Source organism: Peromyscus leucopus, chromosome 3, assembly GCF_004664715.2.
Source record: "Peromyscus leucopus breed LL Stock chromosome 3, UCI_PerLeu_2.1, whole genome shotgun sequence".
Classification (NCBI taxonomy): Eukaryota; Metazoa; Chordata; class Mammalia; order Rodentia; family Cricetidae; genus Peromyscus; species Peromyscus leucopus.
Genome location: NC_051065.1, coordinates 47,494,572 through 47,509,897, shown reverse-complemented (window position 1 = coordinate 47,509,897; position 15,326 = coordinate 47,494,572). Strand labels below are relative to the sequence as shown.

At 43.0% G+C, this 15,326-nt stretch overlaps 1 pseudogene; it reads left to right on the top strand.

The window, feature by feature from the left end:
- The window catches only part of LOC114701528, a 385,931-nt pseudogene that overhangs the window by 280,974 nt on the left and 89,631 nt on the right, over positions 1–15,326 (top strand).

Genomic DNA, 15,326 nt, shown 5'->3' with positions numbered 1-15,326 from the left:
CATTTCCTTATCTTCTGTGTTTACTCAAATGTCCCTCTCTCAGCCACTACCCACACAGCAGTTACATTAAAAGGTATACTTGCCCAGGCACACTGTTGCTTCCCTCAGCCCCTGTCCTTACCCTAATCAGAATCCATCTTCCCCATAATCTCAGAGGATAGGCATGCAGAGCCCATCTGCTGCCTCTTCATCTGTGTGCGCCAGAGATGGGGACTCTTGGGAAATGGCTAGAGGTGTCTGTGTTCACATGCAGAATTTTAAGTTTTAATTACTTCAGAATTATGAAGAGAATCTAAGTGAACTTCTTAGAAAATTCAAATAACTGCTTTGAAAATGACGCCTAGTGTGTCCCTGAAGGAGAATACCGAGTAAGCGCAAGCGCTCGGAGATTGGGCCTGATATGGCAGCCAGACTTTGTACAGATGAGTACACGGCACCTAGACACAGCAGTGGTCCAGGACTGTGAGAGGACCAGACCCAGCAGGAATGAGGATGGGGGTGGAGAGGATAAAAAGTAAAAGGCTGTTAGAGAAACGTGGATAAAGTAGAAGTCAAGAGCACTGATTTTAGAGTCAAGAGTGCCTGGAGTCCGACATAAGCTCGACCCAGGTAGCTGTATAACTTTGGGTAAGTTGTTTGACTTCTCTGAACCTTGGCCACTTTGTACAAAAACAGGAAACAAACATAACATCCAGGACACAGCCAGGCAGCATTCCAGAGCTGGTGCACCTCTCCCTTGAAGTGCCAGTGATTAAACACGACCATGCACACAGTGTTTACCGCAGCTCCCAGCAGGCTGGGAGTGCCCTGTACATGTGAACGTGAGTGTTCTTGGCCATCTTCCAGGCTCTGAGAACAGCAGAGGCCAGGGCAGATGGGGAAAGGTTATGGATATGGCCATGCTGATGCTCCTCAGGCTCAAATAAACAACCCCACAGCTGATCCTGGTAGATGGGACGGAACCACAGTTGGCCGTGGGACTTGCTGTAGGTCAAGCTTTTTCTTGTTTTCTTTCTTTTTTTGGAAGTGGACTGAGATTGTGCGAGATTACATATGGAGGCCTTCTGGGAGCATTTCCTAAGAGTGAGGGAAGTGAGGGAATGAGGTCAGGTCATAGGGAGGTGGAAGTGCCATGCAGTTTCTGCCAAAGCTTTTAGCATCCTCCGAGGTGCTCCATAGCTTGGGGGGGGGGGCGTCTTCAGAGCGACTCCAGAAATGAGCTTTCTACCCTCCTTATTCATATCAGCCACTGGCCATACAGCCTGCTCCGGGGAGCCTGATTCTCGCAGCTTACTTCTGATTGGGCAGCTCCTGGGAAAGACCCAACCCTTCACTGTGGGGCCTGCAGGAGCCAGTACATCCACAACTGATGGATAGAGGGATTGGTCCAGAAAGGCTAGCCTGGCAGCATACTAGCTGTATGTAGTATTACAGTATTCACTACAGGGCTGTTTCCCGTGTTTCCACCTAAGTCCAGAGGCGGGTGTTTGAAGGTCTTCGAATATCTGCTCAGCAGTCAGGACACGAACCTGAAATCTGTGCAAAGGGACTCCAGCTGTGGCACTAAATTCCTCACAGAGAATACACATTTGGTTAGGCGTTAAATTCATCTCCGTGGGATGGACTCTAGCAGACAAGGAAGAAAATGACCATGATTTTAAAAAACAAATTGGACTGTGGCGATGACCCAGTAGGGAGGAGCACTTTCTGAGCAAGCATGGGGACGTGAGTCTGGACTCGCAGCTCCCATGTCAAAAGCCTGGCATGGCCACATGCACTTGCATTCTAGTGCTAGGGGTGTGGAGACAGCGGGTTTCTAGGCCTCGCTGGCCAACAGGCCCCGCCCCAACAATGATGAGCCCCAGGTTCAGTGAGAGACCCCGTATCAAGAGAATAAGGTGGAGAGAGGCACAGAAGACACCACCCTCCTGTGGCCTCCTCACTGGCACACAGGTGTACAATACACAGGTGTACAATACAGGTGTACCTCACTGGTACACAGTGTACACATACACACAAAATTGCCACATAGTAGTATATATATTTATAGGGGACGGCATTACTTTGTTGCTTGTAATATGTAATGATCAAGTCACAGTAATTAGCATATTCATCTCCTCAAACATTTATCGTTTCTTTGGAAACATTAGAAATCTTTCCTTCCAGCTGTTTTTGAAATAGTCGGGAAAATGTTCAGTTTTCAGTGATAGCTACTTTCACTGTGCTATGCTATAAAACGTTAGAACTTATTCAGAACTTATTAGAACTCATCTGTATTTTGTATCTAGTAACCAATCTTTTACCATCCTTTACGATTTCATCCTTGCTCCTCTTCTGGCTTCTAGTAACCATTCCACTCTCGGCTTCTAGGAAGCCAGCTTATTTGGCTTGCATGAAGAAGAACATACAATCCTTATCTTTGTGTGCCTGGCTTGTTTCATTGAACATCCTGCTTTCCAGATTGAAATGGGCAAGTTTCATTCTTTTTGTGATGAAAAAAATAATGAAACGACCGTGATTTTTTTTTAGAAAATTTTTTATTAAATTTACTCATTTATTTTACATACTGGTGGCAGTTTCCCTCCCTCCTCTCCTCCCATTCCCTCCCTCACTTCCCTCCTGCTCCCTACCCCCATCCACTCCTCCTCTGTCTCCATTCAGAAAGGGGCAGGCTGACCATGATTTTTAAAGGACTCTTTCTTCCTCTGATATTATGCCTTACAGAGTGATTATGGAGAGGACATTCAGGTGTACTTTGTAGCTGAGGGGAGGAGAAGCCTTGAGTTGGGTCACCAAAGTGTGCATCAATTCTTTCTAGTGTTTTGAATGTGAAGCCCAGCACTGTAAACACCTAGGGTCCGGACTTCCTCCTCATAGCCTCATGAAGCTGGTGATGCCTACTGCATGCTATTGACTAGGAAACAGCATATGAATGGGACTTTACCAGATTTTTTTTTTTGGTACTTCAGCCAGCCACTGGCTAAATACTAGTTAAAAGTCTGACCAGTGTAGGCACATGCACACCAAGAGGCAGTGTGGACTACACTCACAGAAGGTCTTCTGCAGACAAGCCCTCACTCCTGTTTGTTATGTGTATCCCAGTGGAAAGATGAGCACACGTAGCAGGTGGGAGGGAGCAATTGCTGACGTCAGGGAATGGCCTAATAGGAGGATGGGGAATGAGAAAGTGGTACAGGTGAGTACAAGAGTCCCAACCATTTGTGTACTGCCTCTTTCCAAGACCTCTTTCACGTGTCAGCCCATGTGACAATTACTTCGGCATTTGTGGGACTTCCTTTGCCAAACCACTGAGTTGTGGCTTAAGTTTTCTCTGGTGTTTACTTTTGCAGGCAATTTTCTGTGTGTGCCTCTAGATTCATCTGTGGTATTGGAACTAAATTTGTAAACATTTAATCTGGTAGATGAGAACATTACCGGAGACCTTCAACTGAGAGGATCCTCCTAGGCCAAACATAATGAGGCAGCGTACCAGCTGCAGCTACAGAACCCCAGGGTCTGCATCTTGTTCAGTGTGCACTTTCTGTTTGTCTTAAGATAGATGTCCCCACATCCCATGGCTGGGATTTGAGAGTCTGTCTTCCTGTTTCCAAGCTGTTTCCTGCTCATAATTTGATGCATCCTTAGATACTGACAGGTACTTTTCGTGCAAGATTTTGCAGACTTGATTGACACATCACCTCTCACTCTGTGTATTGGATGATGAGATAACTATTTGCTTTTCTTTATTCCTTTAAACCACTTAACTGTTGTTCCAGCTCCCTGTGATTTTAATAGCTAACAAGGATAAACTAGGCCATCAGTTGTATAAGGGACTCAGTCACAATGAAGAGGTGTAGCTGACGTCTGTGTTGGAAACTGCTTGTAGTCTGCAAATCCTGACCCATTGTTTCAGGGTCATTGGAATATGCCATGTGAATTGCAAGAAGCACCCTCCCCAATTACATCAATCTTGATTGCACCTGCACAGAGGTTGTCAAAGTCAGACCTTTACTGTTAAATGCTGTTAAATGAAAAAAGACAAGGAGTTACAAATATAGTAGAAACCTTTGATGATGCTGATTTTAACAGACAGCACCAACATCTGTGCTAGAGGTAGACTGAATTACATCCTACTTCTTACTCCAGTAGGTAATAATCATGTTCCAGGGCAAACAGTTTGACTCCAGAGCTTCTCCTAGTAGTTTGTCTTAAGAAGCCATGAACAAATGAGCCCCTGTGACTCCATACATTCTTGAAGTTATTCTCCCAATAACCATTGGAAGCCATGGTTATTGTCATATATTTAAGAGCCTGGGGTTCTGGGAGTATATTTAGAAATGGTCATATTGTGGATTTGTGTTCATTGAGATATGGGAGGGGGCTCATTTAAAAAATGATGGTGGTTATCCTTGGGGAGGAGGTCAGAAGAGAGGATGTGTCCTAACCAGCAGCAGGAGGAGCCTTTAGCCTTAAGAGTTCAGATGGGAGCAGACCAGAGTAGCTGCCCAGGATCAGGTGACTCTGGTGCTGGGGACCTAGCTTAATCTTCGTAAGCAAACATTTCTATTTGCAGTGCCCTCGACATTTATCTCCCTCTTTGTTCTCCCATTTTACTTAGTAAAATTTCATAATGCTTCCGCCATTCCTCACATCCTTTTGGTAAGTATCCTTGTTAGCTTTAACCGTGAACTTGACACAGCCTTGAATCATCAGAAGGAAAGCCTTGCTTGAGGAATTTTCTAGATCAGATTGGCCTGGGGAATGTCTGTGGGAGATATTTCCATTATTAACTGATTCAGGAAGGTCCAGTCCACTGTGGGCAGCACCATCCTTAGTAGGCAGGTGGTCCTGGGGTATATAAGAAAGCTGGCTAAGCATGGGCAAGGGAGGAAGCCAGTAGGCAGTATCCTCCGTGGTTTCTGCTTGAGTTCTGCCCTTACTGATGTACTTTCCACAGTGATGAACTATGTCCTGGAAGTGTAAGCCAAATAAACTCTTTCCTCCCCTAAGTTGATTTTGGTTAGTGGTATTTGTCATAGCAGCAGAAGGGCAGCTAAAACATCAAGGAACTATATTTCAGGGTAACTAAACAGCCTCAGTTAACTAGGGAATGTTCTACTTTACAGAAGAAAGCTATCTAAAACTAAAAATAATTTAAAAATATTTTCTTTACCAGTGAAATTATCAATTCAGGCAAGTATTACTGTTCTGAAAATCACTGTATATTTAGCTACCAGAGAAAATGACATTTTTTTTAATGCTATCGAGCTTGTATGTTTTTTTTTAATCTCTAGAGAAAAACCTAGCTAGGTATATAAGATAAGGAAGAGCTTACTTACCAGCATCCTAATTTGGCAGCCAACCACAACATCACCAGTGATGTGACAACCTGATGCTGTGTGAATATGATGTTATTGAATACAACTATACCATATCACTTATGTCATTTTCTAGACAAAATTGCTTATTGTTAATCCATTAGGATTTAAGATCTGTCAGTTTCTAGGAAGTACAGGAACAAGCTAAGTGCCATTACCAGGAAGTGATCCCAAAGATTTGGAAGTGGAGACATGTCTATAAGATGACTTGCCTGGTATCTTTATGATTGCGGCTCAAAAGGCAGAGCCTGATAGACTGAAAAAAGATGTAAAGGTCATGACAACTAGATGCTACATAGCATCTCAGGTTAGATAATGCTTGAAAATTCACTGAGAAGGATTTGAATATGGTAAAAACCTTAGATGATGTAAAAATTTATGGAAATGGAAAAGAAACCATTGACAGGGGAAAAAGGCGGGGCTGCTGGGTAGATGGACTGTAAATTTCACATTGATAAATATACAAGTCCACACACAGTAGAAGCTGAGCCAGAGGAGAAAATACCCTGAGAGAGTAACAGTTGATTCTCATGTGATAGAATTTTTATTTTGATTTTTTTGTTTTGACTTGTTTATGTTTTCTAAGCTTCAATAATGCATGCAAATGCTTCTGTTCTTTGATTTTTTTTTAAAAGTTGTTTTGCCTGCATGTACCACATGCATGCCTGGTCTATATGTACCACATACAAACCTGGTACCCACAGAGCCCGGAAGAAGGCATAGGGTACCCTGGAACTAGAGTTACAAAGAGTTATGAGCCACCATGTGGGTATTGGGATTTGAACGTAGGTCCTCTGGAAAAGAAGCCAATACTCCTACTAAACTCTGAATCAACTCTGAGCCATCTCTTCAACCCGTTTCTGTACACACACACACACACACACACACACACACACACACACACACCCTCACCAGCAGAAAAATGTCGAAATGAATTAACATTTAACTTTTTATTTTGATACCTTGGTTCTTTTGGAACACTTGTACTCCTCTAAGTGTCTGCTACCTTTGTAAAAACTCAAAATTTAACACCAGCATGTTATTATTACCTAAATTCCCAAGTTCATAAAATTTTATCATTTTCATTTTCCACACTGATTTCCCTTTTCTGATTGAGTATGCCACCTTGCATTTGGTCATCAAACCTTCTAATCTCCTTTGGCCAGTGCCAGTTTCCATGTCTTTCCTTATTTTTTTTTTTATGAGCTTGACAGTGCTTAAGAACACTGCTCATTTTTAACTTGTTTGATGTCTTTACCATTAGGGAACTGGACTTGTAGATTTGTGGAGGAATTCTGTGGATGGCAAGTGTGTGTGTGTGTGTGTGTGTGTGTGTGTGTGTGTGTGTGTGTGTGTGTGTGTTTGCATATATGCCAAGGTACATGTGTGGAAAAGTCAGAGGGAATTGATTTTTCCTTCCATCATGTGGGTCCCAGGAATGGGACTCTGGTGGTCAGGGTTGGTAACTTCCTTTACTGGATGAGACACCTCACTGGCCCTCTAACACCCTTCTTACCTCACTGTATCAAAAGTATATAACATCAGTGACGTATCACTGGTGAAGTTAACCTTGGCTCACTTGGTTGAAGTAGTGTCTGCCACATCCCTCTGTTATTTTCTAGTGATAATTTTTTTAAAAACTACTATTTTCTCCCTCCTATACTTTAAAAGTGAGTCACTGAGTCCAGTCCATATGGTTCTTTCTAAACCTCAAAAGAAAGAAGAGCACCAGTTAATTTTAACTAAACCAAGGAAAGTTAATTTTGTCCATATTTGAAAGAGACTTGTTTGTAGTCAGACTTTCTTTTCCACTACCAGCTCCAAATAATGACACAGAGATTTCCTATTAATTATGAAAGCTTGGCATTAGCTTAGACTTGTCCTACTAGCTCTTGTAACTTAAATTAACCCATTTATATTAATCTACATTCTGCCATGTGGCGTTACCTTTCTTCCATCCTGCACCTCCTGTTTTCTCTCTGTGTCTCACTGTCTCTGTGTCTCCTTGGTGAATTCTGCCTTTCTTCCTCCCAGAGTCCCCTCTGTCCTCAGAAGTCCCACCTAACCTCTTCCTACCTAGCTATTGGCCATTTAGCTCTTTGCTAAACCAGTCAGAAGGCACCTTGGCAAAGACACATCTTCACAGTGCAAACAAATATTCCATAACACTTGTTTGATAACACACAGTAGGGTTTGATCACTACGCACAGTAGGGCTACAACATTGGTGGAAGTAACAGGGAAATGAGAGGTGCATCAGAGAAACAGGACTCGAGAACAGAAAACCTGGGTTCTTGGTTTGGCTTCTGCCTTTCCACACTGACCTGTAACAACTCAAAGATTTCCCCTTCCTATACTCAATCTGAAAAGTCTGTAGTTCCTGGGGGCTAAAGAGATGGCTCAGCAGTTCTGAAGGCTTGCTGCTCTACAAGAGGGCCAGAATGGGGTTCCCAGTACCCACGGCTGGTGGCTTACACCTGCCTTTAACTCTAGCTCCAGGGAATCCAATGCTTTCTTTTGGCTTCAGTGGGCACATGCACACACATGGCATATATCCACACATATACACACACACAAATGTGAATAATAAAAAAGAAATCATTAAAAAAGAGAAAAATTTGTGGGTTTTGTTATGAAAACAAAGGTCCACCCTTAGAGAAGTGCTTCCTGACATTCACAGAACTTTCCCTTTTAGAAGACTGGAAGGAAAAAAGGAAGAAAGGAAGAAAGGGAGGAAGGAAGGGAGGGAGGGAGGGAGGGAGGGAGGAGAGGAAGGAAGGAAGGAAGGAAGGAAGGAAGGAAGGAAGGAAGGAAGGAAGGAAGAAGGAAGGGATGGAAGCCAGGGAAAGAAAACTGCCAGCCAAGTTCCCTTCTCTTGCAAGCACCCTTTCACCCTGAGAAGTGGGCTTTGCTGCCATTAGTCAAGTGTCATTTCAGACCTGCCAACTGGGGCTTCATGGATGTCCAAGTCCTGAGAGCTAACTGCAGTCTATTATGTAGTGAACAAGAAGGGTGCCGCAGACAGGGCTGCCTATAACTCAGAGATGGCTTCTGCTGGGAGACGCACAAGCCAAAGAGGAACAGCACCAAAGTCCGAGAGCCATGGCGATGCATCTTGTCTCCTCTGGTTCTCTGGTCAGACTGTAGGCGTGCCAGCTGACAAGCTCTGGTAGACTGCCAGCTTGCAGGCATTCCTGGGCCTTCTAACCAGACATTCACATTGTTTCTAAGGCTGTGTGGGCTTATTAATGTTTAATGTTAATTTTTCCTTTCAGTTTTTTTAAAATTAAAACACAATTACATAATTCCTCCCTTCCCTTTCCTACCTCCAACCCCTTCGATATGCCCCCCACTTCCTCTCACATTCATCCCTCTTTTTCTTTAATTGTTATTGTTAAATATATGTGGATAAATGTATAAATACAATGTGCTCAGGCCATTTAGTGTTACTTGGATGCATATGACTTTAGAGCTGACAACTTGGTATTAGATAACCAAGTAGAGGACTCATCTCATCCCAGGGAGGACTATTTCTCTTGCTCTCAGCATTCCTTATTTCTCTGTAAATCTTTGCCTAGGGATGGAGCTCTGTGAGACTTCCCCTTTACAGGATAGCATGTCAACTGTCACTGTACATGTCTTGTTCAAGTAGCCATATTGTTGAAGTTTCATGGATGTAACTTCCCTGTCATTTCTAGGAGACGCAATCTTGCAGCAGCATTCCTGAACTCCAGGTTCTTAATCTCTCCCCAACTTCTTTAATGTTCCCGGGAGTCTTAGGAACTGGAATTGTGTTATAGATGTATCAGTTGGGGCTGTGTACCCATAGTCAGTTGTTCTCCGAGTTTTGACCACCATCTTTTAATGCTATGCCCTTCTGGTCTCCCACAACCTCCTTACACATAGAACTGTGCCTTTTTTTAGTTGGCTGCAATATGAGGATCCTTTTGTTACCCAGATGAAGTCTTCTCCACGAACATGGAGAGTCAAGTCCATGTCTGCCCTCCCTCTTCTGTCTCAGCCATTCCCTTTCTCACCTTCTTTCCTCCCCATCACCAGCATCATAGTGTGAGAAGTGAAGGCTTCCAGTTCTGAAGAACACAAAAAAGCTCTCAGTAAACTGGAGGACTCTTGATGTACATTCAGTTTCTACTAAAGATTTCTTTCTCCTTCTGAGAATTTGGAAGTGGGTATAAAGTTTATAAAATTTCACATTGAGTAGCTTTTTCTGCCTATCTCTTCTTACTTCTTTAGGTAGACTCTAAGAACTTACATAGCACTTCTCCCTTACCTATAAACATAAACATGAAAACATCTTTAGTTAAATTTTAAGAAGACACATTTCATTGACAAAAATCTTTAGGGCTAGATGTGGGACTGGGGGACTAGTGATCAACCCCCCTAGATATCTGCACTGATCACTTCAGTAGCCCAGCACGGATTGTATTTTGCAGGGGCTGGTGGACAGCCTAAGTATGTATATTGATATACATTGACTGTGTTCAAAATCCATGTGAGATATCAGAATGTTTTAGATTGCCAGCAATGTATTTGAAACACCTGAATCTTTGGATCATGTCCTTTTGTTAAAAACATTCTAAGGCAGTTGCCTAGGAAACACTATCTTGCTTATGCTCCATGGCAGGGACCTTTCTGCACTTTAAGAAAATGATATCCCACAGTCCTCCTTTGTAATATCTAAACTTGATGGAATTCATAACAACTTTTTAAAAGTTATTATTATTTTTCCCTTCCTCTGTGAAACATGTGTTTTACCCAGTGTCTCACTGAAACAGAATGATGCATTTTGTGTGCTGCAGAGATTATTCTCGGTTTTGATGAAACCTTAAAAGAGGAAGAAAAACAATATGTTCTCTTCCCTTTAAGCGGTGAAAAGCTCGCCTGCTTATTGTTGCTGCATATGTGTGTGCACGCTTGTTTGTCAGTTCCATGTCTTTCTATACGCAAGTATTAACTGAATTCATTTGTCACCTTGACCCTCAGGACAATTGTTCACAGAAGTCATGACCACCCCCTTAGTGCTGTTAGGCACCTGCTGGTCAGACATGATAGGGAAGTGGCCTCCACATGTTTATTTTACTGTATTTTAGAGTCAGGTGTCACCTGTGAGCAGAAGTACTTACCTCCCAGGATGTCAGGAAATCTCAGATTCAAATATCTAGAAGAAAAGCAAGCCCAGACCTGGCTAATGTGGCTGCTGAAAGCGCGGATCCATCATCGTCCTGCGCTGCCCCTCCCCCAACCACAACGCAGCCCACATCTTTCATGCATACCCAGCTGGTTCCTCCAGCGTAATTGCTGCACTATTCCTTATCATTTCAGGGAGTAAGGTAAGGTGGAAAGAAGCCTTCCTATGCCCAGAGGTCACAGTAAGTGCAGCACTGATGTGGCTGTGGCCCTTACCTGTAATTCGTGATCTGACCTTAGCACACCATTACAGTTAGATAGCTAATTGAGCATTGGTTTCTCCTGACTTTCCTCTTGTGGCTTTGATCACCACCACTGCTGCATCTCCTTCTCTCTCCTTCTTCTTCTTCTTCTTCTTCTTCTTCTCTTCTTCTTCTTCTTCTTCTTCTTCTTCTTCTTCTTCTTCTTTTTTCTTCTTTTCTTCTTTTCTTCTTTTTTTTTTTTCTTTTTTTTTCTTTCTCTTCTCTTCTCCTTTCTTCTTTCTCCTTCTCTTTCTTCTTCTCTTCTTCTTCTTCTTCTTCTTCTTCTTCTTCTTCTTCTTCTTCTTCTTCTTCTTCTTCTTCTTCGTGGTGGTGTGTGTGTATGTCTGTGTGTGAGCACATGCACATATGTACACTCAGGTGTATGTGCTCATGCATGTGAATGTGGAGGCCAGAAGTCAGTCTATGATTGTTCACCTTATTTTCTGAGGCAAGGTCTCTCCCTGAACCCAGGGCTCAATGTATTGGCTAGGCTGGCTGCCAACGAGCCCTCAGGTTCTGCTTGTCCCTATGGCACTAATGCTGGGGTCACAGACATGCACCCCTATACCTGATTCTCCACGTGGGTTCTGGGGATACAAACTCAGGTCCTTGTGCTCCCACATCAGGCCTTATACCCACTGAGCCATCTTTCCAGCTCTCACTCTTCCTAATTTCTTCCTAGATCCTCACAGCCAAGAAATGGACGGTGCAGCTTCCCCTGAGTTAAGATGCTGGCTCTTGCCCCAGCTCTCGACAGAAGGTCCTTTTGATTATTCTGTTCCAGAGTTGGTTTGTCTCAGAGCTAACAGTTGTATGAGGTCTTCCTTCCCTTAAAAGAATCTTTAACTTTTTATGTTTTTTTTCTTTCTCAGGTTCAGATACTCCACTTTTAAACTCATTATTTAGAAGTTTATTCTGTTTGCCTTACCTCTTTCCAGATCTCCCTTTGACCTTGTCTGATTAAAACATAATGAGTCTTAAGTATATTTAAATGAATCAAGAAAATGAGGGTCTCAGTAGCCAACATTCCTACATTAAAAAAATTAATGACTTCTTTGAGGTCTTGTGTAATTAGGGTTGATAAGTGTAGGAGGGACTTTCAAATCTGAAGACAGTGACAATTCAGAGTCCCTCAGTTTTGCCTACAAGGAAAATACATTTTTTTTTAATTGCAGGGAACTCAGTGGTTCCAATTTTTTTTATTTTGTCCTTTCTGAGACTTTTTCTGTTTGTAATGCAGATTAAGTCTTAGATATCTATGTCAAATTTGAAGCACTGTGGGCCCCCCTAAGTTCCAGGTTCAGATATTTCTGCTGTCTGATGGGTTTATGAGAGGCTTCCCCACATGGTGCTTAGCACTTGCTCAAAGTCAGCATGCCTCCGAAACCCATATTCTTGTCCAGCAAACCAGTTTCTTCCTTACACTTGATAATTACAGTAAGTAGACCCACCTATCCCATCGTCTGAGTTATGCTTGAGCCCCCTCTCTTTAATCCCAGCCAGCCATCAGTGAGTCTTCTGTCTCTAGTCTCCAATTTATCTTTAACCGACAAGCAACCCCAAATCCAGGCCACTACAATTCCTTCATCATGTGGTGTAGTTCAGGAGCCGTTTCCATACAGATATCTGGTCGACCTGTTTGTATTTGCCTTACGCTTCTTCCGAAGCTTCTGTTGTCTGCTTTCTTATGTGGGTTAGAATTTTACAACAGAACTCCTAGGGATGGATGTATGGCTTAGTGCATAAGAGCATTTGCTATGGAAGCATGAGGACCTGAGTTCAGATCCCCTACACCCACACAAAAATCTGTGTGTGGCTGTGTGCTAGCCCCGATGCTGTAGGGGCATGTGATGGGCAAATTCTGTGTCTGAGCACTAGGCACAATGCTTATTTGCTGTGAACTCCTTGCCCTCCTGTGCAAGCATCACTCTAAGCACAAGGTTCTCTGAGATACCAGACAGTCTGCCCTTCTAGAGTTGAATCTTGTGGTATTCCTAAACAACAAATCTCAAGACCCTTGAGAGATGGCTAATTTGTGACTATCACTGCAGTATTAAAAATTCCTTATAATGCATTCGGGATACCCATAAGTTATATGTTTTAAACTACCTAGTCCCTATAAATGGACTTGTTTACTTCACATATCTGATGTGTTGCCAAATTCAATAGGCCACTTTTAATTTTATATAAAGCATTCACAACCTTTTAAGACTTACTTTCTATTACTAGTACCAGAAAGTGGCTTTCTTCAGTGGATTTTTTTTTTCCACAGGAAAGGCAACTTCCAAAAGTGTCTCTGAACACTCACCAGAGAAGCTTCTTTTTGCAGGACATAGTGATTAACACAGAGACCCACAGATGATCGAGGTGCAGAGAATAGCCGACGGCAGAATGCTCAGCCCTTAATAGGATGTATATATCACACTCCTTCATCCCAAGACTCAGTGATCATTTCAGCATAGAGGGTTGGAAAGAAGGCAAGAGCAAGATGTGATAGATGACCACAAGGAAACTGTCTTCTGGGTGCAGTGGGGGAACTACATATGAGTTCACACAGGCTGTAACAGCATTCACAAGGCCTATACAAGCTCAAGCCAGATAAAATCCCCATAAGAATAGGGACGGTGGGATCCAAATCCCACCCCTAGCTGAGAAGCTGTTGGAAATTGATGACTGCTGGGCCAGTTATATTATTAAGTGTGTTACCTCTTGTGAGTTGACCACACTCCAGCAGAAAGCCACACGTTCAGGGCAGCACAAATGAGACTTAGTGGGTGTACAGAACAACCAAAGAACAGGACACAAAGTTGGTGGAGTAGGAACAGGGGTGTGAATCTGGGAGGAGTTGGGGAATGTGATAACTATGCTCACAGCACATCATGCAAAATTCTCAAAGAACTAATAAAATGTTTTAAAAAGTAAAACCACCACTTTTTGAATGTTAGTAGACTCATAAGATAATAAGAAAACACTAATCTGTTGAGCTGGGCCTGTGGCAGCCATCCTGAGTAACCAAGTGACTCAGGCTGTGCCTCAGAACAGTGCTGAGTTCCTGTACCCATAGTATCTTATGAGTAATGCAGATGTCACAGCAGCATTTATCAACATGAACCCACAGAAGACCCGTCCCCTTCTGTTCAGGTATCTTTAAAAGCAACACCTCATCCCTTTTCCCCTCCCCCTTGGGAACTTAGAGCTTAGCCAGCAAACTTGTTGCTATGCCAACACCAAGACCTCGAGGCAGGAGGTTGCAGCCCCACCTCTACTTCCTTGGCAACTGCTGATGTCCTCTCCTACTTGGGTCCACACTGGCATCAAATTATTGCTTTAGAATTACTTCTAGTCTACTTCTTTTCTTGCCATCCCTGAGATTGAACCAAGAGCCTCATGCATGGTAGGCAAGAGCTCTGCCATGAAACTGTATCCCCAGTCCTGGAATCACTTCTGCTGTAACTTGTGTGAGAAACTCTCCAGCATCACAGCTTCTTATTTTCCTGCATGTTTTGAAACATGTTCTTAGGAATTTGCTTTCTGTGGGTCAAATTCTACTTGAGATTTCATTGGCCAATGGATAGTGTAGAAATCCATTACACACAGTCTATCTGCACATCTTCTCTTATGGGACACGCTCTGTCTCCTTGTTGCCATTTCCCACATCTTTATTACTGATAAACTGAGCCTTCTTTTTCATTCAGGCTTTCTGAAAAGACACTCTCTCCCCTAGTTTCTGTATTTTGAAGAAATATCTCACAAACCATTCCTATGTCCCAGGACCCTTAATTATGTCATGACTCAGCAAATGCAACGTGTCTGTCACTGAAATAAAATCACGTGCTACTCTTAAAAATCACCGACTAGCTCTTAAAGCTCAACCAGCTCTAGGTACACATTATGACCAGGCCATGAAATAGTCTTTTCTAGGACATTCTGGAAGATAGACTGACTTTTTTTTTTTTTTTTTTTGAGCCCAGTTAAGAATTGTGAAGATACTTTACAAAGCCCAGCCATTTGAAACTTCTTAAAAAATCAGAAACTTTCACACATAATTTTGAAGCCCATTTATAAGTGCCTGGTACCTTAGAGCAAATGAAGAGAACACATGTTCAGGCTTCAAAGGTGTACTGTTAATGCTCACGTACTTCTGAGCAAGAGTCTCCAATAATCTCCTCTGTTAGGGCCTCAATGATGCTTTGCATCAAGCTCCCCTCCCTTTGGCTCGTCCCCAGCCATGTTGTGAGGCAAACATTCTGTTCACCCAGTTAGAAAGTTTCTTAGAAGCTTGGTTGATTTTAATCAGCCCTGGCCTCATGTGTCTAGGGGCAGCTGCCAGGAGACCCTCAGCCCCACTCCCACTGCTGGAGGAGAGCATCTCTACTGGTCATTGTCAACTGCAGCTTCAATCCCCGTTGAAGCTAAAGGGTCAGGAGTTTGAGGCTGGCTAGGGTGACATGGTGAATTTCAGACAAGCCTGAGCTCCTCATGGTGAGTGGGTCAGGCAC